We start from the raw sequence: 24,206 nt of genomic DNA, 5'->3' as shown, positions 1-24,206 counted from the left end.
CAAGAGAGAGCTAGATTTGAGGGGTGGTAGGGAACCCAGTGCAGTGGAAACTTCCTAAAGTATATGAAGGCGATCCTATTGAAGTCTCCAAATAATGAGGGAGAAACATTCCAAAATGGCCATCTCTTGTCACTAAATGAGTCTTCCATTTACATCCAATTGAGCTGTCAACCAAAAGGGTCCCATGGAAATATCCCCTTCCCAAACCCAGGTTGTTGCCAAAGCAATACATTGTTCCACAAAGTACAACAAGGCCCCATTGCTGAAGGCAACGCCCACACAACTCAGTGAGCATGGAGTTGTCAGGCTGGGACCTACACAGAGCTTTAACTACCATGTTGGAGTGAGTACCTTTGATGTGGAAGGTATTCTGCAGGCTACTAAAATGAAATGTATACACCAACCCAGCCATGAAACCTTTGCTGTACAAGGCTGTCCTGCCTGCAAAATGTGCTAGGGAATCAAAGGTGACACAGGGGTTATGCCACCAATGTCTGGTTTGCATACCTGACACTGCTTGGGTGATCAAGAGCCAGCGAAGAGATATTCCAGAGACATAGGATAAAACTAAATGGTCCTGGTAAAAAAAAAAAAAAAAGTAAGATGAACCTTAAAGATATTCTGCTACACTCATAGATTTTGCCTCATTCAGACCTCATCACAGAAGAATCTCCCTGCAGCAGATGGGAACAAGACCCACACCCAGACGTTACCTGGAGAGAGACCTTGGAACACTCAGATATAAGGGATGTCTCCATCAAATCCCTCCCCTCAGAGCTCAGGGAACTCTGTGGAAGGTGAGGCTGAAAGAGTGTAACAGCCAGAGGGGGTGGAGGACACCAGGAGAACAAGGCCTCTAACTCATCCTGATCACAGCTCACAGGAGCTCGCAGACTGAAGCAGCTTGCACAGGGCCAGCACAGGTCTGCATCAAGTCTTCTGTGTATATTTTACAGCTTTCAGTTTGGTATTTTTATGGGATTCCAGAGTGTGTGAATGACTGGGTCTCTGATTATCATGCCTCCTCTTCAGCTCTTTTTCTTCGGTTGTTTTGTCTAACTTTGATGTGGTGAGTTTTGTCTTATATTTTCTTTTGTTATGGCTTGTTGTTATCCCTTAGAAGCCTGTTCTTTTCTAATGAGCAACAGAGAGGGAGACAGATGGGAGAGGAGGTGAGCAGGAACTGGTAGGAGTAGAGAGAGGGAAAGCATAACCAGGAAATATGGTGTGAGAAAATAATCTATTAAAAATAAAAGGGGAAAAAAGAGAACGTAAACCTAAGTGTAAGAGGAAAAGTAACATGATTAATGGATTTGGTACAACTAAAAAGAATTGATGGATCACTCAGGTCATTACAGCTTCTAAAGTGAAGAAGCATTTTAGGACTTTGCACAGGAACCACTGTGTTGGCTTAACGACGTCTTGAGCTTCCTGACTAGGGAATACTCTGTGCTCTCATCTGTTCTATGAATCTGTTATTTATTTTTGGAGCAGTGGTAGAAACCTGTCTTTACACTGAGCTCAGTTTGTTCCCAGTAAAGATTCTGTTTTTCCAGGCATTTAATCACAATTAAAGACGTGTTTTCACTTGTTCAAAAATATTTCCTCCTAATTATAAAAGAAAAACGGAAAAGGAATTTGCTCAGGTTTTGCTCCTTTATTTCAAGAGTCCCCTCATTGGGCTGTAGGCACAGTGAATGGGATGGTTCAGGAAAAGCACCTGAAATACTCAGTAAACACAGACCTATTTCTGTTTGTGTCCTGGAGGCTGGGCCTGCCCTCTGGTGTCTAGAAAAGGAATCACAGGTCTGTCTCACCTGTGGAGAAGGGCAGAAAAGCTTCATTTTTCTTCAGTGCCCCATTGGCATCCAGGAAGTGGTCAGGATTGAAGGTGTCTGGCTGTTCAAAGTACCGTGGATCACGGAGAGCTAAACTCAGGATGGGGTACACTTCAGTGTTCTAGGAGGAGTTACAAAATTCAGAGATAACATACCCAGACCCCCATATGCAAACAGTCAATCAATCAATAAGACAGAGGGAAATCTGGGAAGCCACAAACAGTCTGTTTCTAGGATTGAAGGGAATGCAGGACACTCATGAAGTAGAGATGAGGAATCACAGCTGCTCTCACCTTGGGGAGCAGGTACCCTCGAAACTCTGTGTCTTTGGTGACTTTGTGTGGCAGACCAAGTGGAATAATGTCTGAAAATCTCTGAATCTCGTGGATGACTGCCTCGGTGTATGGCATTTTGATGCGGTCGTCAAGGGTTGGTAGGCGGTGTGAGCCGATCACCTGATCGATCTCCTTTTGGACTTTCTTTGCACAGAAAAGGAGACAATAGACAATGTCTCCTTTCCTGGGACAATGCACAATGGGCCTGTTTTCTGGGAGGCAATGACCCAGGAAGAGCACGTAGCGAGGAGACAGCAAGAAAGAGCAATGCGAGCTGCTGTGCACACCTGTGCTCCTCTCCAGCCCCGTCTCTCCAGCTGCACTTAGAGCACTATAGAGTCTCTCTCAACACACTCCCACCTTGCTTGTAAACAGAGAGAAAGGAAAAATGTACAGCAAAGGCCATTCAACTGTCAATCTGGAGTGAGGGTGGGTGAGGAAATGGCAAGAATGTAATAACTTGTATTCCTGTATGCACAGGTCACACACACACACAAATACACACACATCATTGCATAGAATAAAATTGTAAAATCTAGAGGACTTGAGAGATGGTACAATGGTTAAGAGCACTGGCTTCTCTTCCAGAGGACCTAGGTTCAATTCCCAGCACCCACATGGCAGCTCACACTTTAAAGAAGATCTGACCCCTTCACGTACATAGATGCAGACAAAACACCAATGCACATTTAATTAAAACAAAATTTAAAGTCCAGCCTCATAATCTGGAGCTATGATCTCAGGAATGAAAGGGAAGTAAATTAATCTATGTTTAATTGCAATCAAAAATAGGAATACATTGGCTGATGAAATGCCTCATCCAGTAAATAAATGCACTTGACTTGCAAGCCTGTCTTCCTGACTTTGAAACCCAGAGCCCATGTGCAGATGGAAAGAGAGAATCAAACACACAAAGTTGTCCTCGCATTTGTACAAATGAGCTGTGGCATGTGTACAATAAAGTCAACTCGCTTGTACATTTTTAAAATGTGAGTGTGTAAGTCACCCAAGAAATGGATGAGCCAGTTAAGAAAAGGAAACATTAATGAGTGAATGAAATAAGCTAACTAAAAACTGGATCTATAATTTTCACTTATTACTCATTATATTAATCAACTAATTAATAAATCAGTTAATGGTGCATAAACAAATAAATTAATGCACACAACTAATCTATAATCAAGTGAATGTTGGTTTGATAGAGAAATATGTGACTGAATAAAACAATAAATACAAAAATTAACAGATAGGTGCACTGAATAATAAATAAATCACAAATAAAGTACTCAGTTATTAAATGGATACATGGAGGAATGGGTGGACACATGAAAGTTGAATTCAAAGACCAGTTGTAAGGGTTAAGGAATGAAAATTTTCCTTTATGAAAGAACAAATGAATCAATGACAAGCTCACTCAGCTCTCTCTGATCAAAGAGCAAAACTCAGGAGATGATGAATCCAAATGAATGAATGAAATATATGTCCTTGATGAATTAAAGAAGAAAGAACCAAGGATTAGTAATCTATGGATGGAGAGAAGATGGGCAGATGACCATATGTGTGGGTGAACAGGCATATAGCTGGATGGATTGAAAGCAGACAAATAGATTGAATAGACCACTGGGTACATGAAAGAAATGGGTAAATTATGAAGAGATAGAAGGACAGAGAAATGGGTGAATGGATGGATATAAAGACAGAAGGAATGAAGGAAGAAGGATGGATAGAGGGAGGGAAGGATGGATGGATGGATGTAAAGACAAGGAAAGAAGGAAGAAGGAAGGATGGACGGATGCATCTATCAACCATTAAGTGACTGGAAAAAACAACAGAAAAAATGGGTCAGCCCCCAAAGGAGTGTCATGCTGCTGGTCTCAGTGCCAGCAAAGAGAGAGAGCACAGAGATCAGGAGGTTCTGGTGGTGGAACTTCGTATGTTGGTTAGACTTCTCCTGGTTCCAGATGGAGAGAGAAGGGAGGATCAGAGGTGACTAGAATCTTGCAGGGTGAAGCCTAAGCATTTCTGGTCACTGTCTTTCTGTCTGTGTGTCTCACATTATCTGGACAGCTTGGCATTTCTTAGCCTTCAATGATATACCTTGTTTTCTTCTGTCTTTTTCTTAATTAATTTTTATTTTATTTAAGTTTATTTACTCTACATCCTAAAAGTGTCTCCATCCTCCTATCCTCCCAGTCCCCTCTTCTCCCTTTCCCTCTCCCCATATCAACCCTCCCCATCACATCAAGTCACATCCAGGAGTGAGCAAATCTTCATTTTCTGAGGCCAGGACAGGCAGCCCTGCCAAGGAGAAGTGATCCAAAAGCAGGCAATGGAGTTCCCTCCAATTAGCAGGTGACCCTCATGAAGACCAAGTGACCCATCGGCCACATATGTGCAGGGAGCCTAGGTCCCAACAGTGTAAGCTCCTTAGTTGATGTCTCAGTCTCTTTAAGCCCAGCAGGTCTTGCTTAGTTTTCACTTTTGGTCCTCTTCTGGTCCTCCCATTCTTCCCTCAACACTTACCCAAGCTCTGCCCAAGCATAGGGCTTCTTCTGTCTTCTTTACTCCCTACTTCGTTCTTGGGTAATTTATCATGATTTCTCCCACAGGCTCACTCTTCCTCTGGTCTTTTCTGCTTTTTGCCCCTTTTCACGTGCTACTTCCCCAGCCATGCTCTTTCCCTATTTCGTTTTCTCCTCTCTTTCTCTACTTCATTTTCCAGAAGCTTCTGTATCTCTTTCACTCTGTTTCCTACCTATCCCATCATCCTCTATTCCCCCTCCCATCTTTTCCTCTGATCACACTCTCATCCTTCACTTTCATCATCTCCTCTCTCAATAATGCAGGACTTAACTTCTCCATGGGTAGAAGGTAGGTATTGATGAAGTTTCATGGAGCACTGAGGTCCAAGGTTGCCCTGTGCTGCTCCACACTGTGGTCTACATAGTCAAGAATTTAGTGCATAGTTTTGCAGATTTGTCTGTGGGTCCCAGGAAAGCACTTCAGGAAGCCAAAGAGCTCAAACACCTGCAAGAAAGAAGGACCCAAGGGGTCACCTGAAGCTATCAGGTCTCAAGAAGTAGATACTGCTCCATCTTAGTCACTGGTCTAATGCTATGAGAGACACCATGACCAAGGCAACTCTTAAAAAAAAAAAAAACATTTAATTGGGATTTGCCTATGGTTTCAGAGGTTATTCCATTATCAGGATGGCAGGAAACACACAAGCAGGCAGGTAGGCATGGGACTGAAAGTTTACATCCTGAAAATCAGGTAAGCAGGAAGAACAAGAGGGAACACTGGGCCTGTCATGAACTTCTGAAACCTCAAAGGCCACACTTTGCAACACACTTCCTCCAACAAGGACAACTCCTAATACTTCCAAAGAGCTCTTCAGTTGGGGCCCAAGTATACACATATACTAGGCCATGGGGTCCAATCTAATTCAAACTACCACATGCTCCTAGAAGGATTCTCAACACCTGACACTGAGAGGTTTTGCTTTTTACCCTTCTCCCCATTGCTAAACCATTAGATTATCTTTCTAAAGCTATTCCCCAAGGTCAACTCCTTATTTGGCACTCACTCATTCTTTTCTTAATGATTGCTTATTTATTTATTATGTATGCATTGTTCTGCCGGCATGTACACCTGCACACCAGAAAAGAGCACCAGATCTCATTACAGATGGTTGTGAGCAACCATTTGGTTGCTGGGAATTGAACTCAGGACCTTTAGAAGAGCAGCCAGTGCTCTTAACCTCTGAGCTATCTCTCCAGTCCTACTCACACATTCTTGAGACTAAACACCAAGGTACAACAATCAAAATTTTGTGGACTAGTTTGAGGAGTATTGATTGGTTTTAGCTTTCTTTGAAAGTCTGGTACAATTGTGCTTTGACAGCGTCTGTTCTGGGGCTTTTGTTGTTGCTGTTGGGAGGATTATGATGACTGTTTCTATTTTCTTAAGGGTTATAGGTTTATTTATATTGTTTAGCTGATCTTGATTTAAAGTTGGTAGGTGATACCAATCAAGAAAATCACCCATTTCATTTAGATTTTAGAATGATATGGAGTACAAGTTTTTAAAGTAAGACCTAATGTATCTTTGGATTTTGTTATGTCTCCCTTTTCATTTCTGATTTTCATAATTTGGATACTGACTCTCTGTCTTTTGGTTAGTTTGGCTAAAGGTTTGTCTGTCCTGTTGATTTTCTCAGAGAACCAGCTCTTGGTTTTGTTTATTCTTTCTATTGTACTCTTTGTCTCTATTGATTTCAGCCCTGAGTTTATTTCCTGCCATATACTCCTCTTGGGTGCATTTGATTCTTTTCTTCTAGAACTTTCAGGGGTGCTTTTAAATTGCTAGTATGAGATCTCTCCAATTCCATTAAAAAGACAGTGTCATGAACTTTCTTTTGAGCACTGCTTTCATTGTGTCCCATAAGTTTGGGCATGTTGTACCTTCATTTTCATTGAATTCTAGAAAGTTTTTAATTTCTTCCTTTGCTTCCTCCCTAAACCAGTGGCCATTGGGTAGACAGTTGTTCAATTTCTATGAGTCTGTAGGCTTTCTGTTGTTTCTGTTGTTATTGAGCTCCAGCTTTAATCTGTCCCGACCTGCAGGAGTTCAATGGAGTCCTATATGGGAGATGAAAAGGATAGTGGGACAAAGAGACATGAAGAAGGAGGCCAAGTCTGTTTGTCTGATAGAAACCTAATTTATTAGAAATTTTTACCCAACTTATATAGGGAGAAGGCAGGACAGGGGGAAGGCTTAATTATTGCTGCAGGAGATAGCAAGAGTGCTTTCATGGCTTGAATTTTGTACCTGCAAGATACCATGAGGATGTTTTCTTAAGCTATCTCACGGATGCTCTAAAACTAACAGACGGATGTCCTCACAAATCTATCACCCATGATTTAGGATCCTAGATAACTCTTTCACTAAATAGCTTTAGGTCTCCACTAAATGACCTTTCCTCACAATTTGGCTTTGATTTCAGTAAATAGCTTTGTTTCCACTGAATAGCTTTGGCTCACTATTTGGCTTTGGCTTCAGTAAATAGCTTTGGCTCGTGGCATTAATCCATAGTGGTCTGTTGAAATACAAGGTGTTATTTCAATTTTCTTGTATCTGTTGAGGTTTGCTTTGTGACCAACTGTGTGGTCAATTTTGGAGAAGGTTCTGTGAGGTTCTGAGCAGACAGTGTATTCTTTTGTGTTTGGATGGAATGTGAGTCCATTTGATTGATAATATCAGTTAGTTTCATTACTTATCCATTTAGTTTTTGTCTCAACGGTCTGTCCATTGGTGAGACAGGGGTATTGAAGTCTCCTACTATTAATGTGTGGCTTTCGATGTGTGATTTAAGCTTTAGTAATGTTTCTTTTACAAATAGAGGTGCCTTTGCATTTGGGGCATATATACTCAGAATCGAGATGTCATCTTGGTACGCTTTTCCTTTGATGAGTATGAAGTGTCCATCCACATCTCTTTTGATTAATTTTGGTTGAAAGTCTATTTTATTAGTTATTACAATGACCAGTGCAGCTTGCTTCTTGGGTCTATTTCCTTAGAAAACCTTTTTCCAGCCCTTTACTCTGAAATAATGTCTACCTTTGTTGCTGAGGTGTGTTTTTTGAATGCTGCAGAGTGATGGATCCTGATTCCACATTCATTCTGTTAGCCTGTGTCTTTTGATTAAAAAATTGAGTCCATTGATGTTGAGAGATATCAATGACCAATTATTGTTAATTCCTGTTATTTTGATTTTGGTGGTATTGGTGTGTATGTTTGTGTATGCTTCCCTTTCCTTTATTTTTGTTTGTTTGTTGCTGTGGAATTATTTATTTCCTCTGTTATCTTGGGTGTAGTTAACCTCTTTGGGTTGGAGTTTTGCCTCTAGTATTTTCTGTAAGGCTGGATTTGTGGATAGATATTGTTTGAATTTGGTTTTGTCTTGGAATATCTTGTTTTCTTTATCTATGGTGATTGAAAGTTTTGCTGTATATAATAGTCTGGGATGACATCTCTGATCTCTTATGGCATCTGTGCAGGCCCTTCTAACTTTTATAGTCTCTGTTGAGAAGTGAGGTATGATTCAGATAGGCCTGCCTTCATTTGTTCCTTGGCTTTTCCCCCTTCCAGCTTTTAATGTTTTTACTTCTATGCATTTAGTATTCTGATTATTAAGTGGCAGGAGGATTTTTCTTGTCTAATATATTTGGTGTTCTATAGGACAGTTGTATATTTATAGGCACCTTTTCTCTTTTCTAGGTTGGGAACATTTCTTCTATGATTTTATTAAAGCTATTTTCTTGGCCTTGACGTCAGGAGAATCTTCTCTTTCTTCTATTCCTATTATTCTTTCCTTTGTCTTTTCATAGTGTCCTTAATCTCTGGATGTTTTGTGTCAGGAATAGTTTGGATTTAATATGATCTTTGACAAATGTATAGTTCTTCAATTGTGTCTTCTATGCTTAGGTTCCTTCCTCCATCCCTTTGTATTCTGTTGGTGGTGCTTTCCTCTGTAGTTTTGTCACCTAGTTTTCCATATCCAGGATTTCCTTGGTCTGTTTTTTTTTCTTTATTGTTATTACTTCTATTTTCAGGTCTTGAACAGTTTCATTGATTTCCTTCACCTGTTTAATTGTGTTTTCCTGCATTTTCTTAAGGGATTTATTCATTTCCTCTTCAACATCCTCTATCATCTTTATAAGGTTATATTTAAGGTCATCCTCTTGAGCTTCAGCAGTATAAGAATATCCAGGGCTTGCTGTGGTAGGATAGCTGGGCTCTGGTTGTGCCGTATTGCCCTGGCCTTTGTTGATTGTGTTCTTATGTTGGCCTTTAGCCATCTGGCTGGCCTTAGTGTTAGCTCTGGTAGCTGTGCCTCAGATAAACCTCAATGTTTCTAGGGTCCCAAAGACCTCTGCTGGCTATGCTGGGGTGTGCCTCTCTGCTAGCAGTGGTGACTCTGGTGGCTCTGAAACCTGTGCCCCAGGTGGGTCAGGAAGATAGAGAGTAGGTGAAGAGCACTTGAAACTGACTGCTGCTTGGATGCTCCAGAAGCCTCCTTGGGATGGCAGATGATGGGAGCTGGAGCCCTCTGCTGGTTGAGTCTCAGGTGGTTCAGGCAGGTCAGGAGTCAAGTACAGAGAGCTCTAAGTTGAATGTTGCTCAGGGGCCCACCGCAGGTCTCCTTGGGATGGCAAACTCCGGGAGATGGGCCCAAGTACAGCTCCCTACTGCTGGTTCTTCTGGTTGCTTCCCTCTGCTAGCTCTGCTGGTTGTGTCCCTCTGCTGGCTCTTCTGGCTGTGTCCCTCAGCTGGCTCTGCTTGTGGTGTTCCAGATGGATCAGGAAGGTTAGAAGTCAAGTTCAGAGGGCACTAAGCTGAATGCTGCTCAGGACCCTAATAGGCATGCTAAGGATGGCAATGGGGTTTGGGCCCATGTACAGCTCCCCTCTGCTGACTCTGCTGCCTGTGGCCCAGGTGGGTCAAGCAGATCAGGAGTTGATGGAGAGGACAATAAGCTGAATGTTCCTTGGGCCCCCAACAGACCTTTGTGGAATGGTAAACAATGGGCCCATCTCATCTTCTTATAAAAAAATTTTCCCCTTGCATTCTATTTTCACTATTCTTTCTGTCTCTGTCTGTCTGTCTGTCTGTCTGTGTCTCAACTTCTAGCTTACAGAGGACTCCAGTCCCTTCCATCATCTTGGATTCTATCCCTCCAAACTTCTCTTACAACACCCCACACACACACACACACAACTTAAATTTCTTACCTCGAAAGACAATAATTTCACTGACATGGCAGGCCAAAGACAATAATTGAGTTTTGACATAGCAGGATGCCAGTGGCCTTCTCATCTCTTACAACTCATCCCATGTCCTTCCCAGCTACCCTACAACATGGCACGCATAACAACAAACATGACCCTCATTTAATACAGGCCATTATTTGCTATTAACATCAAATATTTCACTCTAATACTAAATCCTAAGTCTCTCTTTTCTCCCAACCCATCTTATTGTCACCCCAGCTGATAAAATGTTTGTGTAAAACTGAACCCAAATCTACAATGTAATCATTAAGCTAAATCTACCTGTACTATACAAACCCCAATTTTTCCCACTCACCAAGTTCTACGAGTCTGAAGTTCTGAGAGTCAAGAAAATGTTTTAAGGTATGGAAATACACATTGTAATGGTCCAAGTATATAGAAGCTTAAATAAGGTGTGAAAGTTATAAGAAAGTGTTTTAAGGTCTGGGGATATAAAAGTTTAATTGAGTTGTGAGTATCTGAGAAAGTACTTTATGTGTCTGAGAAAGTAATTGGAGGTATATAAAAAGTTGTGCTTCAGCTTTCTTTCCTTGTCTGTATGCTTTCATTTGGGTCACCAAATGTTTACTATTGACTCATACACATGAATCTACTGCCTGTTCTACAACATGGATTTCAAACAATGATATTACAAACAATGATAATCCTCACATATATAACATGGTCTAGCCTCACAGACTGCTCCAATGTTCCCTGCACTTTCCTAGCCTCAGATGGCCCTGCAGAGCCTGGACAACAAATAAAACAGCCTGTTTCTCATGACGTTGACCAAAAGTCCTGCCTACTTAGGTCCCTAACAATGAAGCCCCAGTATCAGCAGGAAGTAACCACAGAGAGTGACACCCACTTTCCTGATACCCAGTGACCCAATTATAAAATAAAAAGGTGGGAATGAAGGGCTTTAACAGGCCCAAGCATGGCAAATACAGGCCAGAGAATGCCAACATGAAACCAACAAGTTTTGCCTTTTACCCTTCTCCCACATGTTAAGACATTAGATTATATTCCTAAAACTAGTCCAGAAGACCTATTCCCTTATTTGACCACTGACTCATTTTTGAAACAAAACACCAAATTCCAACAATTAAAAATCATTACATGGGTAACATGTCCAATGAAGATTTACCAACTCACCCTAGCACAGACTCCACCCTTTCTCCTTTAAAAACCCACTTATGCAGAAACACTTCCTTCTTTCCTTGCTGGCTACTTGTTGCTTCTATTGATGCTGCTGCTGCTACTTGCTGTTTGCCTTTGCAGTCTCCCCTCCTGCTTGCCCCTCCTAGGTAATAAATATCCTTTGTGCCCAGAACTTGTTGTCTGGGTGTGTCCTGTACCAAATCTGAGGGGACCACCCTCCCTTTCACTAGGTCCCCATATTTCATGAAGAAACACACAAAACAGACACACTCACAGACACACACACACACACACACACACACACAACCCTCATATATGTACACTATACACATGCAAGCTTTGGAACTGTATCTCTAAATGTGTCTCTAACCTTTGTCATGAATTCTCTGTATCTCTCCTTTCCTCTGCTCTGTTCTCTCTTCCAATCCTCATTGCTGAATTGTCTTTGTTTGTTTTAATTTCTGGGGTTTGGGTTTGTGGACACAGGGTCTCATGTATGCCAGACTGGCCTCAAACTCAATATGTAACCAAAGATCACTCTGAATTCCTCTTGTGTCTGCCTCCATGTGCTGGATTGCATGTTCTGGGTACCATCACACACAGGATATACAATGCTGGGCCTCGTGCATAAAAACCAAGGATTCTACCCTCTGAGCTAAGCTGCATCACCCTCTTCATTGTTGTATGTGCGTGGATGGCTCTGTATTTCTTTATTCAGGTCTCTCCATCATGTTAATAATCCCTTCCTCCCTCCTGGTCTCAGCTCTTTTCCCTCTCCATGTTGTCTCAGCCTATCTTCAAACCCAAAGACACTCCCTTCTTCATCCACAAAGCACTCTCTTGTTTATACTCTGTCCTAGATTCTCATCTCTTCCCATCCACTGACCTGGCTGGAGAATGAGCTTGCAAGTGCAAAGGTCTGATACAACAGGTCCAGCGGGTGCAGGACAGGGTTCTCTTTGTAGTCAAAGTGCTCTCCAAAGACAATAGAGCAGATGATGTTGGCTGTGATGCACTGGAAGAGGAAGGTGGGGTCCAGAAAGGTTCCTGGGGATGAGGGTACAGAATAAGAGACATGATGCCAAAGTGCTGGGAAACGCCTAGCTTGAGCCCCATCCCCGTGAGGCTTCCCCATTCACTCACTATCCAAACACCAACTACCCCATTTGCACGCATGATGTGCTAGGCCCCATACTTAGTGATGCGTGTAGCACTTACTTCAACTTCCCTTCAGACTACACAGAAGATGTGATGCTTTTCATATAAAGAGACAGTTAGGCTAACTTCACTAAAGGAACTCAACCAATCATGGCTGGGACTAGGATTCCGGAACCCAGAGGTAGAGTCTGTGTAGTTAGTCTTTAGCCTGCATCCTCAAGCCTTTACCATTCTGACTGAGCTGACAGTTAACTCCTACTGGCAGGAATGGTAAAGAGAACAACTCAGGGATTGCTTTTGTGGATTTTCAAGCCCTGAACCTTCCACTCTCATCTGCCAGTCTTCCTACAACCCTTCTCCAATTTCTGGGCCCTGTGGTGTCCCAGAAGCCACCAGCATCTGGTGTCTTCTGTCTTTGCATGTCAAGTTCAGCCATGGACCCTGGTAGCTGGGGGTAGTTGTAGGTGCAACTATATTGGGCCCCTGTTGACCCTCTCCCTGGGGATGGTGTCTATAGTCTCTGATTCCCTTGCAGATCCTTCCCTGAGGTTGGTCGGTTGCCCTCTCAGCCATGTAGCTTCTCAACTTTGAATCCCTCCATCACGTCATGACATGCTTCTCCAGGCTTTCGGCCCATACTCTGCATCAACATCTCAGCTATTCTAAGAAATATTAATAAGAGATAGCAAATGCCTGGTATAATGAAATGGGAGCTGCAAAAAAAAGGTCCATGTCCCTGAGATGCCCTTGTTATAAAGAATATTGAAGCACCCAGAAGTGCCTCTGAATTCTACCAATGTCCAACTCCCCATCCATGTCTGTGCTCACTGCTGCTCATCAGGACAACCACAAGAGAGAAACCACAGTCCCTGATTAGAACCTGTCTGCAGTTCTTCCTGCTTCCTTTGCTTTCATTTACCTAAGCTCTGGCATTTGCCTCTGACTGAGATCATTGGTATTTGGGGAGCATAGCAAAGGTTATAAACCAAGGTGGTCTTGAACTCTATATGTAGTAGAAGATGACCTTAAAATCTCAGCCTCCTGCCTCCACCTCTGGATGCTGAGATTACAACCACACATCCACATGCTCACTGAATATGGTCCTGAAAACATGCTACAACTCACCTACAGCCACACACACTTTTTTGAGACAGGACCTCACAATAGGGGCAGGAACTGGCCTTGAATTCATGACCATCTTCCCTCAGACTTCTGAGATCTATGACAAGTGTGCACCAATCATACCCACCTGACAAATAAAAGTAATTCAAAGATTGATTTTTCTGAATAAAGTGACCACTATAGTAAGCGCATATTTCTGAGTTGTTTTGGACACAATAGAGTTCACATTTTCTTCCCTTCCTTCTCTCTCTCTCCCTACACCCCCACTCTGTCCATATCTCAAACTCTTCACACTGTGTGTTGTGTGTGTTTTCTACTCTTGTGTGTTTCTTTCTCTTTCTTTGTCTCATGTTTTTTTCTTTATGCCAATTCTTCAAGACTCACCCTGAGATTTCTGTAGTTCCTCTACCAGACACTGGGCTTCCTCCTTTTTCTGCTCCTTCACACTCCGCTTTCCCATCACAAAGTCCCTCATGGTGGTCAGAGAGAATCACACAGGGTCTTCCAATGTTCCCCATTGGCAAAGATCAAACCCTAGAAGGGGAAGCATGGGTGGGGTATATTGAAAGTTGAGAGAATCCTGAGTTTCCCTACAGCTTGGGATCCACCCCTCAGACTCATTTTCCTGGGCCACATCCTCCACTCCACCCTGTACCATATCTTGCCATTCCTCTCACAATTGGCTCAATTACAGCAACTGTCCCCCAGCCAGAGAAAGCCTCAGCGTGGTTCACCAGAGCTTCCCTAATGGCCTCTTTCCTGCACAACATGACCACAGGCCTTGGTCCCAGGTGCACTGTGATCACATCTCCATATTTTTCATGAAGCCAAATGTAAGGATATTAAATTCATGGTTATTACAGCACAGACGTTGTTGTTAAATGCTTAGTACAATTAGATACAGGTTGGCAAATAGGCATGTCCTCCCCTGGCTACCCTTTCCAGTCTGAGGACCTAGAGTTGAAGGGTTATTTCAACACAGGGTCTGTACTGATTGGTTGGATATGCTAAATTAATACACCAGTATTGTAGAGTGGGCGAAGGAGCCCAACACATGCTTATAATCCTGGCACTGGGGAGGAAGAGGCCAGAGAATCAATAGTCATCCTTGGCTATACATCCAGTTGGAGACCAGCCTGGGCCACATATAACCCTATCTCAAAAAGCAGATCCAGGTATAGATGTGGATATTGATACACGTTTTGATCAGGCCAAAACCCTTCAGTCTGGCCAGATCTTTTTGGCATCTCACCCAAGAACCATCCTTCCTGTGACCCAGGTTCAAACTGTTCAATGCCTCCTACCACAGTCAGAGAGCATGGCCCTGACCCACCCACTGGGCTACCTGGGGGTGGGGTGGGGTGTGATGATCCCCGCTGATGGCCCTGGGTGTGAATCATGACTATAGTACTGACAATTGGCAGCACAACCATCTCAAGGTAGTTGCATGGAACTGGTCTCAGAAACATCAAAACCCTCCGTTGCTGAAGGCCCTTGAATAGACTGGAGCATGTTTGTGAATAATCCATCCTCACCCTTCTGTAAGTTTTAGCAAAGTCTAGATTTCAATGCAGCCCGGTGTTGTCTAGGGGATAATGTTTTGAAAATAACAAAAGAAACTCTACACATGTCTGATCTAGATGTATTGATGCTTTTGAGCGGGGGTCACACTACTGAAACTTATACAACAATGCAATAAAAAACCACACGGATCCAATGATATAAATGAAACTTAACAACTTAATGTCAACACAAAAGCAAGTTCTATTTACACCTGCTGCATCTAAAGTTCAAGCACAGGTACCTCCGATGGAGGGAAGGTGGTGCCTACAACAAGATTAGACAGGGACTGGTCTTGATATTAACTGACCTTCACCTGGATGATAAGAATGTATTCATTATGAAAATCCACTGAGCAGTGCTTCTAGGGTGATGACCCACTTCAACAACATCTTATCTCAAAACATAAAGTTGGGGCTAGAGAAGCAGCTCAGTGGCTAGGAGCACTGCTGGTATTGGAGAGGACATGAGTTTAGTCCTGCCTTTCATGTTAAATGGCTAACCACTGCCTGTAATACCAGCTTCATGGGATGTGATGTGTTTTTTTTTTTTACTTCTTTGGTACCAGGTATATATAATATGGTCTTACACACAGAGAGAGAATGATGACGTTTATATGATAGACACATACATACACACTAAAATGCATACATACATACATACATACATAATGGATACACATGTAGATGACAGATGCCACATAGATAATGGATAGATAGATAGATAGATAGATAGATAGATAGATAGATAACCAATGGATGATAGGTGAGAGATTATTGACTGATTGATATAGATACATAGATGATAGATAATATTTATAGATAAATGATAGTCAGATATATGATAGTCAGATGATAGATAATAGATAGAAAGATGGTAGATAGATGATGGATAACAGATAGACGGATGGATGATACAGACCATTTTAAAATGTTATACTTGGGGCTTTTCAGCTAAGAGAACTTGCTGCACTGTCACGCTAACAGACTTTGGATCTCAGCACCAATATAACAAACTATGGGGGTCATGATTGCCTATTGCCCCAGATTAACATATTGGGGGTGAAGACAGAAGTATTGCGGGGATTTGCTGACTTCCAGACTCAGCTTCAGAGACAGACTCTGCCTCAAAGGATAGGCAGAGAAATAGTGGAGGAAACCCAGTGCCTTCCTTTGGACTCTGCCCCATGAGTGAGTGTGTGCACACAATTAGAAATATAGTCACACACAGTCTCATAAATAAACATGCTTTAAAAGGTATAGTTAAGGTGACTGTAAAATGGTATGCACTGCCCTTTCCATCCTTTTGTTCTTACATCTGTAAAAATACTTTCACCACAACTCAAATCAGAGTATTGATTGAAACATGTATTATTTAATACCCTTAAAATTCCCCAAGCTCTGAAGTGTACTCATGTTGCTGAAAATAAGGTCAAATTCTCCACCAGTATCCACACATCCCTCCCTGATCTAATCCCATCAGTCTTCCTGCTTCTCTATTCCTCTCTTGTTCCTCACTGAAGAGAGGCCCATGTTGTTCCCTAACACTGTTGTTCTTTTTTTTAAAGATTATTTATTTATTTATTACACCAGAAGAGGGAACCAGATTTCATGTTTAGATGGTTGTGAGCCACCATGTGGTTGCTGGGAATTGAACTCAGGACCTTTGGGAAGAGCAATCAGTGTTCTTATCCTCTGAGCCATCTCTCCAGCCCCCAACACTGTTGTTCTTAAGGTTCTGTCAACTACACTGTATCTCTCTGCTAACAGCCCCTAAATCTCTCAGAGTCTTTGTTTACAAACAAACCAAGACACTCTGTCCCCAACTCCCACCACTTTCTAAGATATCACACTGCTTTGTTTTATTCACCACTCTTTTCAATCTGCTTGTGTCTATCTGTCACACCTAGGGCAATGTTCCACTGGCATGGACACTTCATATGCCTCTGAGATGTCACATCTAGAATGATCTCCAAGACACAGGAGCCAAATAAATGATCACTGAGTTGGTGAATAAGTGAATTTTTGAATGAAGAAATTTTGAATCAAACATCAAGAATTTTTGAATCATTTAATAAACATAAATTGCCACACCCTTAGGAGCATGCATCCTTGTCACCAGAAGAGAAAAGCAATGCTCAAGAAGACTTGAAACCTAGGCACAATCTCACATGCCTCTGACTTTGAAAAGATAGAGAAATACTGGTGCCAACCCTCCTCCCCATCGTCAGGACATGCACGTTTGTCCATTCTCTGTAAGCTGTCAAAACACACGTGGGATCCAGGGTGACTAGATGGCCATAAAAGACCTGGAAGAAGGCTGTAAGTTCTGAAAACAATTCTGTAAGTTTTTTAGACAGAATCTCTTGTACTCTAGGATCTCAAGTTCTATATGTAGGAAAAAAAAAAAAAAAGAAGAAGACCTTGAACTCTATACCCTCCTGTCTCCACCTCCCACATGCTGGGATTACTTTGTGTGGCACTACACGGGGCAGATGCTCAAAGGTTTGTGTCAGTTTCTACATGCCTATTGACAAAAGAACTGACCTGCCTTTTAACCAAAGTCTGAAAATATTTAGTGATATCTATGCCATTATGCAGCTTTATCCCAGGAGCATTTCCAAGACTCAAGGCCTCCAGACCGGAATACTGGATCTCAGCCTCCCTCTCACTATCAGTGAACCTGGGCATGTGACCCTTCCACATGCCATTTCCTATCTCAGTTTCCTTTCCAAATTGCCTGAGAAGGGACAATTTATGTGAACACAGCTTTGTTTCTTATGCTTTTTCAAACCTGGGATTTTGAGGACATTATGGCATGCATCTAGAAGGACATTCTTTTTATGCCATCTGTGTCAAGAGAAAGGGCAACAAAGAATGCATCTGAGGAGAAGGGGAGCTGACTTTGAGAGCAAATCCACTCTGGTGGGTTTGTTAATCCATTTGTGAGATATGTTAATCCATTTGGGGGGCAGATCTCAGAAGAAAGGATTCTATAGTGATGGCCAAGAGGAAGAAGAAGAACAGAGGAGAACAAGAAGCTAGGGGAATACATTCTATAGATGAATACATTCTATTCTAGGGGTTGAGGATGTGTTCAGTTAGCAGGTTGCTTGTCTGGCATGCATGAAGCCTGAGTTAACTCCTAGGAAGGAATAAACAGGGTGCGATGCTCCACCATATTTTTCAAATGATACTGAAATAATTCCTCCTCCTTATAATAGCATTGCAACAGAATTTATTTATTTAACAAATTAAAATGTTATTATGAAACTGTAGAATGTGGTGACCTTTAGTCCCAATACTGGCAAGTGGGGCTCCAGTTTGCATTTGTTTCTCTGCCACTGGCCAAAAGAATGTCATCATTAAGTCCTCAAACTTTGTAACAGACACAGCATGATGAAGGCCCACACAACCATCTAAGAACAACACAGTTGGCGAAAATAGTAGACCTCAGCTTCTTGAGCCACCATGGAAGCTTCCAGAACACATGCCAGAGGATTTTTCAGCAACCTCAGGTACAGCAACACATGGGTTTGAAACTGACCTGAAACTCATGGCCTTCAGCAGCTGTGACTGAGTCAGGCTCCAGGCTGATCCACAACACTCCTGGGGCTCAACATGGGATATCACCTCTTGGAAACCAGAGCCCTCTTTATCTGGACCAGCTGCCCTTTCCTTCTGGCCTGTTCCATGTGCTTTGCCTTGAACATGGTTTAAGTGTCCTCTGAGGGTTCCCATGATGGAGGCTTGCCCAAAGTGGTTGTGTTGAGAGGTGGTAGAACCTTTTAGTGCTGAAGCTTAGAGAGAAGCATTGGGTCTTCAGGGCTGATCCACATAAGAGCTTAATAGTGACCTTTCAGGAAGGCTGCAATCTTGGAGAATTGACTACAAAATGAGGCCACCCTGCATGGTTAGCTTGTTCTGCATGTGACAGATTTTCCTTTCCTCTACTGTGCTGTGACACAAGGGGCCCTCACCAGAACCTGTTTAAAAAAACTGTACTGCTTGATCTTAGACTGTCAAACTCCATAATTATGAGATGGACAAACCTTTAACTTCTTTATAACTTAGACTCTGGACTTCTGTGATAGCAACAGAAAACAGATAAAGACACCAGGATACATTCTGCTGCCTGCTGACTTGAACCACTTCACTTCCTATCATTCTTGACTTCAGACAAAGCAGCTCATCCCCATGACCTGAAATTTTAACAGCTGTCTCCCCTGTCACACCATGTTGTCATGCACCTGGGTGCATTCTTGACATAGCACCAATTGTTGCTCTTGAATGGCTTTTTTTTCATACTTGTCATCATTCTAGAAAGTCTTTATGGTTCTGTTCAAGTCTTGTCTCTTAAATCTGTATGAATTCTCAAGCAATCTCAAAATTTCTGTTGCTTTGCTTACATCCAATATAAACCAGATAAGGAAGTAATTTGCCTATGTTATGTTGTTGATTGATACTTACTATTGATCTACCTTTGTGGTAGGTGGTTATTAATATTTACTATTGGTTTATCTTCTAATAAACCTGCTGTTAATCCTCAGCAGCTGTATAACCAAATCACCACACAGAGACTGGGTTTTTAGTTAACCTACAACACAAGGCTGGGCAATATTTACTCCCTCCTAAACCTCCAAGCCCTCAGTTTCCTAACATTTAGATTTCCCACATTATACTTGCTTTTTGTGAAATCTTAGGTCTGATTCATGCTCCACGTCCTCCAAGATCTCTCCTCCAGTTCTGCTCTCCCAGCTCCTCTCTTGCCCCTTCTCCTCCCACTCATCTCCTGCCTTCTAGCTCCTCCCCTCTTTCCTGTCCTCTAGCTTCTCCCTGCTCAACATTGTGTCTAGTTGCTTTATTTTTGTCCTGTTTACACAAGAGTTGAGACAGGATGCTTAGAATGAGTATCACAATGCAATATCAGGATTGAAAACAGACAGTTGGGGGTGGGGTGGGTGAGAAATTAGTATTTGAATGAACAAGGGTAAGGTGTATACATTAAAAAAAAAAAAAACAATATACCAACATACCTTTTAGTAATGTTGCTGTTAATCCTAAACCAGCTGTATACCCAAATCACCACACAGAGACAGGGTTTATTTCGTTAACCTAGAACAAAATGCTCGGCAGTAGTTACTCCATCCTAAAACTCCAAGCCCTCATAGTTTCCTAACATTTAGATTTTACCCATTATATTTGCTTTTTTTGTGAAATCTTAGGTCTGGTTCATCTTCCACAACATTCCAAGATCTCTCCTTCAGCATCTGCTCTCCCAGCTTCTGCCTCTCTTCTCCTCTCCTCCCACTCCTTCCTGTCCTCTGGTTCCTCCCCTCTCCCGCCTACTCCTTCCTCTCCATTGCTCAATATTGTGGCTGATTGTTTTATTTTCACATGTGTACACAAAGTTGAGACAGATGATGCTTAGAATAAGTATCACAATGCAATGTCCGGATTGAAACCACAGAGTGGGAGGGAGAAATCAGCATTTGAATGAACAAGGCTAAGGCGTATGCATTCCAAAAGAACATTATACCAACATTTCGCCCTTTAAGTCCAATAAAAGGCTCCTTTTCTTTCAATACAATAATAATTATGAAATTATGAAAACTGTTAGGTAAAATCTACATGTGCAATGTCCAGTCTGTGTGTATTTAGCAACTTAAGAGAAAGTGTCTGATTATCTTATCTATCTTGACAAATTTAGAGTTCTATACTTAAATTAACTTTTACCCTTCTTGTTATTACCTATAAGAAAGCATTTCTTAACTTCTAAACAACTTAAGCTTAAATGTGGCACTATAATGATTTGGTCTTCAGCCTCATCAGAGACTTGAGAAGGAATAAAATTAGTTATTAGAGTAAATAGGAAGTGCATGTTAGCAACTTCCAAAAATTAAAATTGACAGAGACAGTTTGCTGCCTGAACAGTCACACCTAACTCTTTATAATGTTGGAGCATTATCTTCATCCTTCTGGCTCAGAATATTTGACAGACATAAATGTGAAGCAGGAACTATTTAAACTATTTGTTTACCCTGTCTTGGCAGAGTTTGGCAGTCGACTTGTCCTGCATTTAAGCTTGCCCATTTTTGGCAGAATTTGTCTGTCATGAAGCGAGAGTATTTTCTTTACCTGAGTGGCTAATTTGCCACATTTGAAGCCATCTCCATACGGAGGTTCTTCGATTCTCATCATCTTCTTTGAGGTAGGCAGGGTGCTACGAGGAGATGACCTGTCTAGTTGTCAAAGAATCTTTAAAATAATAAAAACATTTTAAATGCCACATTCTGTAGGTCTCTGAAGTTTTTGAAGACTATCTTTGTGTAATTGATCTGTCCACAAAATCATATCTATCTGTTAAACCTAGAATGTATATTCCTGTGATAAATTAGACTAGTGTCTGACATGACTATGAGTTGATTAACTAGCCATTAACTTGCATTACCTAATACCCAAACCAGTTTTTAATACCAGTTTAAAGTATTGGAAGTAACCTTGAATTTGTATCAATATACTGAAGCTTATACCAATGTATCAAAAATAGTCTTATTTTTGCATCAATGTACAAAATCCTATACTGCAGTTAAAATTAACCTTATTTAAGAATAACAAATAAAACCCTAAGATGAGTAGATTCAACAATCTACCTTTTGTCTTATTCCTATAAGATATTCCTGAATACTCCTTTATTTCTTTTTAAGCCCTTTTCTCCTTATCTAAGAAAGAATGGTAGAAAAAAGAAAAGAGAAAAAAATCCCTCAGTCTAACCTTGATTCACTCTGAATAAGATCATTAATAATTTATAAACATCTCCCAATGACAATAAAAATCCGTAGCCATAGAAAACAACCAAAAACATACCCAACCCCTTAAAGGAAAATTGGACATTGTTCTCATGGATTTCTCTCATGGATTTTGGACATGCAGAAATCCTGTTGGGGGCCCAAAGAAAATTGGGAAAATTTGGTTAATTAAGCAAGCAATAACATTTGTGGTCCAGTCTGAATGTTGAGAAATTTCAGGCTTAATAAATGTCCTGTTTGAAACAGTCTAAAATGCTGGACCAATTACCATTAGTAGCTTTCTTCAAAGATCTCTTAGGAGCAGGCTTTGATAAGAAACAGTAATTGAAGCAGTCGATGCAGGAACAAGCAGAATGCTGGAACATTCAAGATGCTGGAACAGAAGTCACTTTCTCAGCATGCTGAAGAATGAATCCTGTCAGGTTTAATCCAGCATCTCCAGTGTCCAGTCCTTTTGTTCTGCAAACATATAATTTCTCACAAGCATTATAGAGTTCTAAAATTATAAATGTATGAGATGTGCAGGATGACACTAAACTGTAAGCCACTTTAATCTATGCTAATTAAAAAGATATTATAGTCAAAGATTTATTGACCAAGAATTGTTGGAGTTCTGGCTGGAGACATTTTTTATGTCTCAGTCAGTTTCACATTTGTTTATGTAAAAGGATTATCAACTTATGTTGCCTGTTCTGTTTGATCTTCTTGATTTCTCTCTTCCTGTGAGTGGTCAAGGTCTTCAGGTGGCCTTCCTCTGTCATATCTGATTTTTATTACTTTTGAAGGAACCCATAATTTCTCTTCTCCTGCATGAACATAAGCAAAACCTCATACCCAGCATAATACATTATCTACTCTCCATTGTGAATGCCTAATAAATTTTATGAGTTTATTTATATATCTGTAACCAGACTCTCAGCTCCCTACTAACTGCAGCTTAGCTGTCTGAAATTGTCACGTACTGTGGATCATGGATTTCATCAATTGTTTGAAACATCCTATAGTTGGTAGTAATTTCCTGCCCACTGCCCATTGTCTAACCCCTGGAAACCTTCTTTTCTTATAAAATTGACTGTCCGTACATGAAAAAGATGCAACATATCATGCTACCATGGCATGATGGCACCAGCCATCATTGTGAGTCTCTGGGCAATTAGAGTTCTGAGGTCCCACTTTCCTCAGTGTAGTGCCTGTTCATAAGTTGTTTGTGTTCCAGAAAATAGTACCCTCATCCATAACTCATTCAACCAACAATAATTACCTCCAAGTGTGGAGGAGCTTCACAGAAAATGGGGGAGATGAGATTGAGAAAGTAAGGAATTAGATTTTCAAAGAATAAAAATAATGGCAAATAGGATGTTAACTTGACATTTCCACCATATAAAAAGCATATTTTTGAAACACTTTTGGCCAGATGTGCCATACATCTGTCATCCCAGCACAGGAAATGTTATGTCAGGTGGACATTTAGCCTGGAAAAAGCAGAGTGGCCTTGTCTGAAAAACTAATTAAAAAATAAATACACAATTGACCTAGGTGTGTGATCAATTAAAAACTAAGGGGTAGCAGGAGACTGAGATTTCTGCCACTATATCACTTCTCTTAATGGAAAATAGGGTCATGAATGTTACTGATTAACAAACAAGTGTTAGTTAAACATGAAATCCCACTTGTGGAGACTGGAAAGATGGTGCCAGGATCAGCTGCTTGGATGGTGCATTGAGTTTATAGATGATTAGTCATACCTACCTATCTACCTGTTTCACCTCTCCTCCCTTTGTCCTGGAACACATCAGGATAAACTTCTTTGGCAAAAGCAAACATTACTTGTTGATGCCTATTATATTTTACTTCCTCTTCTGGACTGAACAAGCCTCAAGGAGTGAAATCACCACGATTACACCTCAACACCTCAACACCTTTCCCACTCTGAGCACAATGCCCCACACAATTCCAACAGAGGAAGACTTGCCTGCCATTCTGAGCACCATCCATCACAAGTCAGCATCTTACCTGACACTCAGCAATCTTCCCACCTGAACCTACAGCTTGGGAGGAGGCCTTACTCTTTCTTCTGAGTGATCTTCAAAGTCAAAAGTAGGGAAAACCCCACACTAGTTCCCCATATAGGCCTCACCTGAATGAACGATTTGAGCTGGGTTTCTCTGTCCATTTGCAGAAGGTTCTCCAAGAGAGGCAAGGGATGGGGTCCTGGTAGAAGATGGCCACAGGCCTCTGAGAGCCCCCTAAGCAGAAGTAGCAAGAAGCTCCCAGGGAGAGCAAGAAGAATCAGGACACTGGGAACCATGGTCCTAGTCTAACCAAAATTGACTTTACTGCACTCTCAAGAAGGACCATTTCTGCTGAACTTACTTTTCCACTCAGCTGTGCA

At 41.5% G+C, this 24,206-nt stretch overlaps 1 pseudogene; it reads right to left on the bottom strand.

The window, feature by feature from the left end:
* Positions 1-1,570: 1,570 nt before the first annotated feature.
* On the bottom strand, positions 1,571-24,122 carry LOC110541304 (cytochrome P450 2B1-like; annotated as a pseudogene).
* Positions 24,123-24,206: the final 84 nt, after the last annotated feature.

This window comes from Meriones unguiculatus, chromosome 14, assembly GCF_030254825.1.
Source record: "Meriones unguiculatus strain TT.TT164.6M chromosome 14, Bangor_MerUng_6.1, whole genome shotgun sequence".
In the NCBI taxonomy this organism is placed as follows: Eukaryota; Metazoa; Chordata; class Mammalia; order Rodentia; family Muridae; genus Meriones; species Meriones unguiculatus.
The sequence above is the reverse complement of the archived record's forward strand: the minus strand, read 5'-3'. Positions and strand labels throughout refer to the sequence as shown.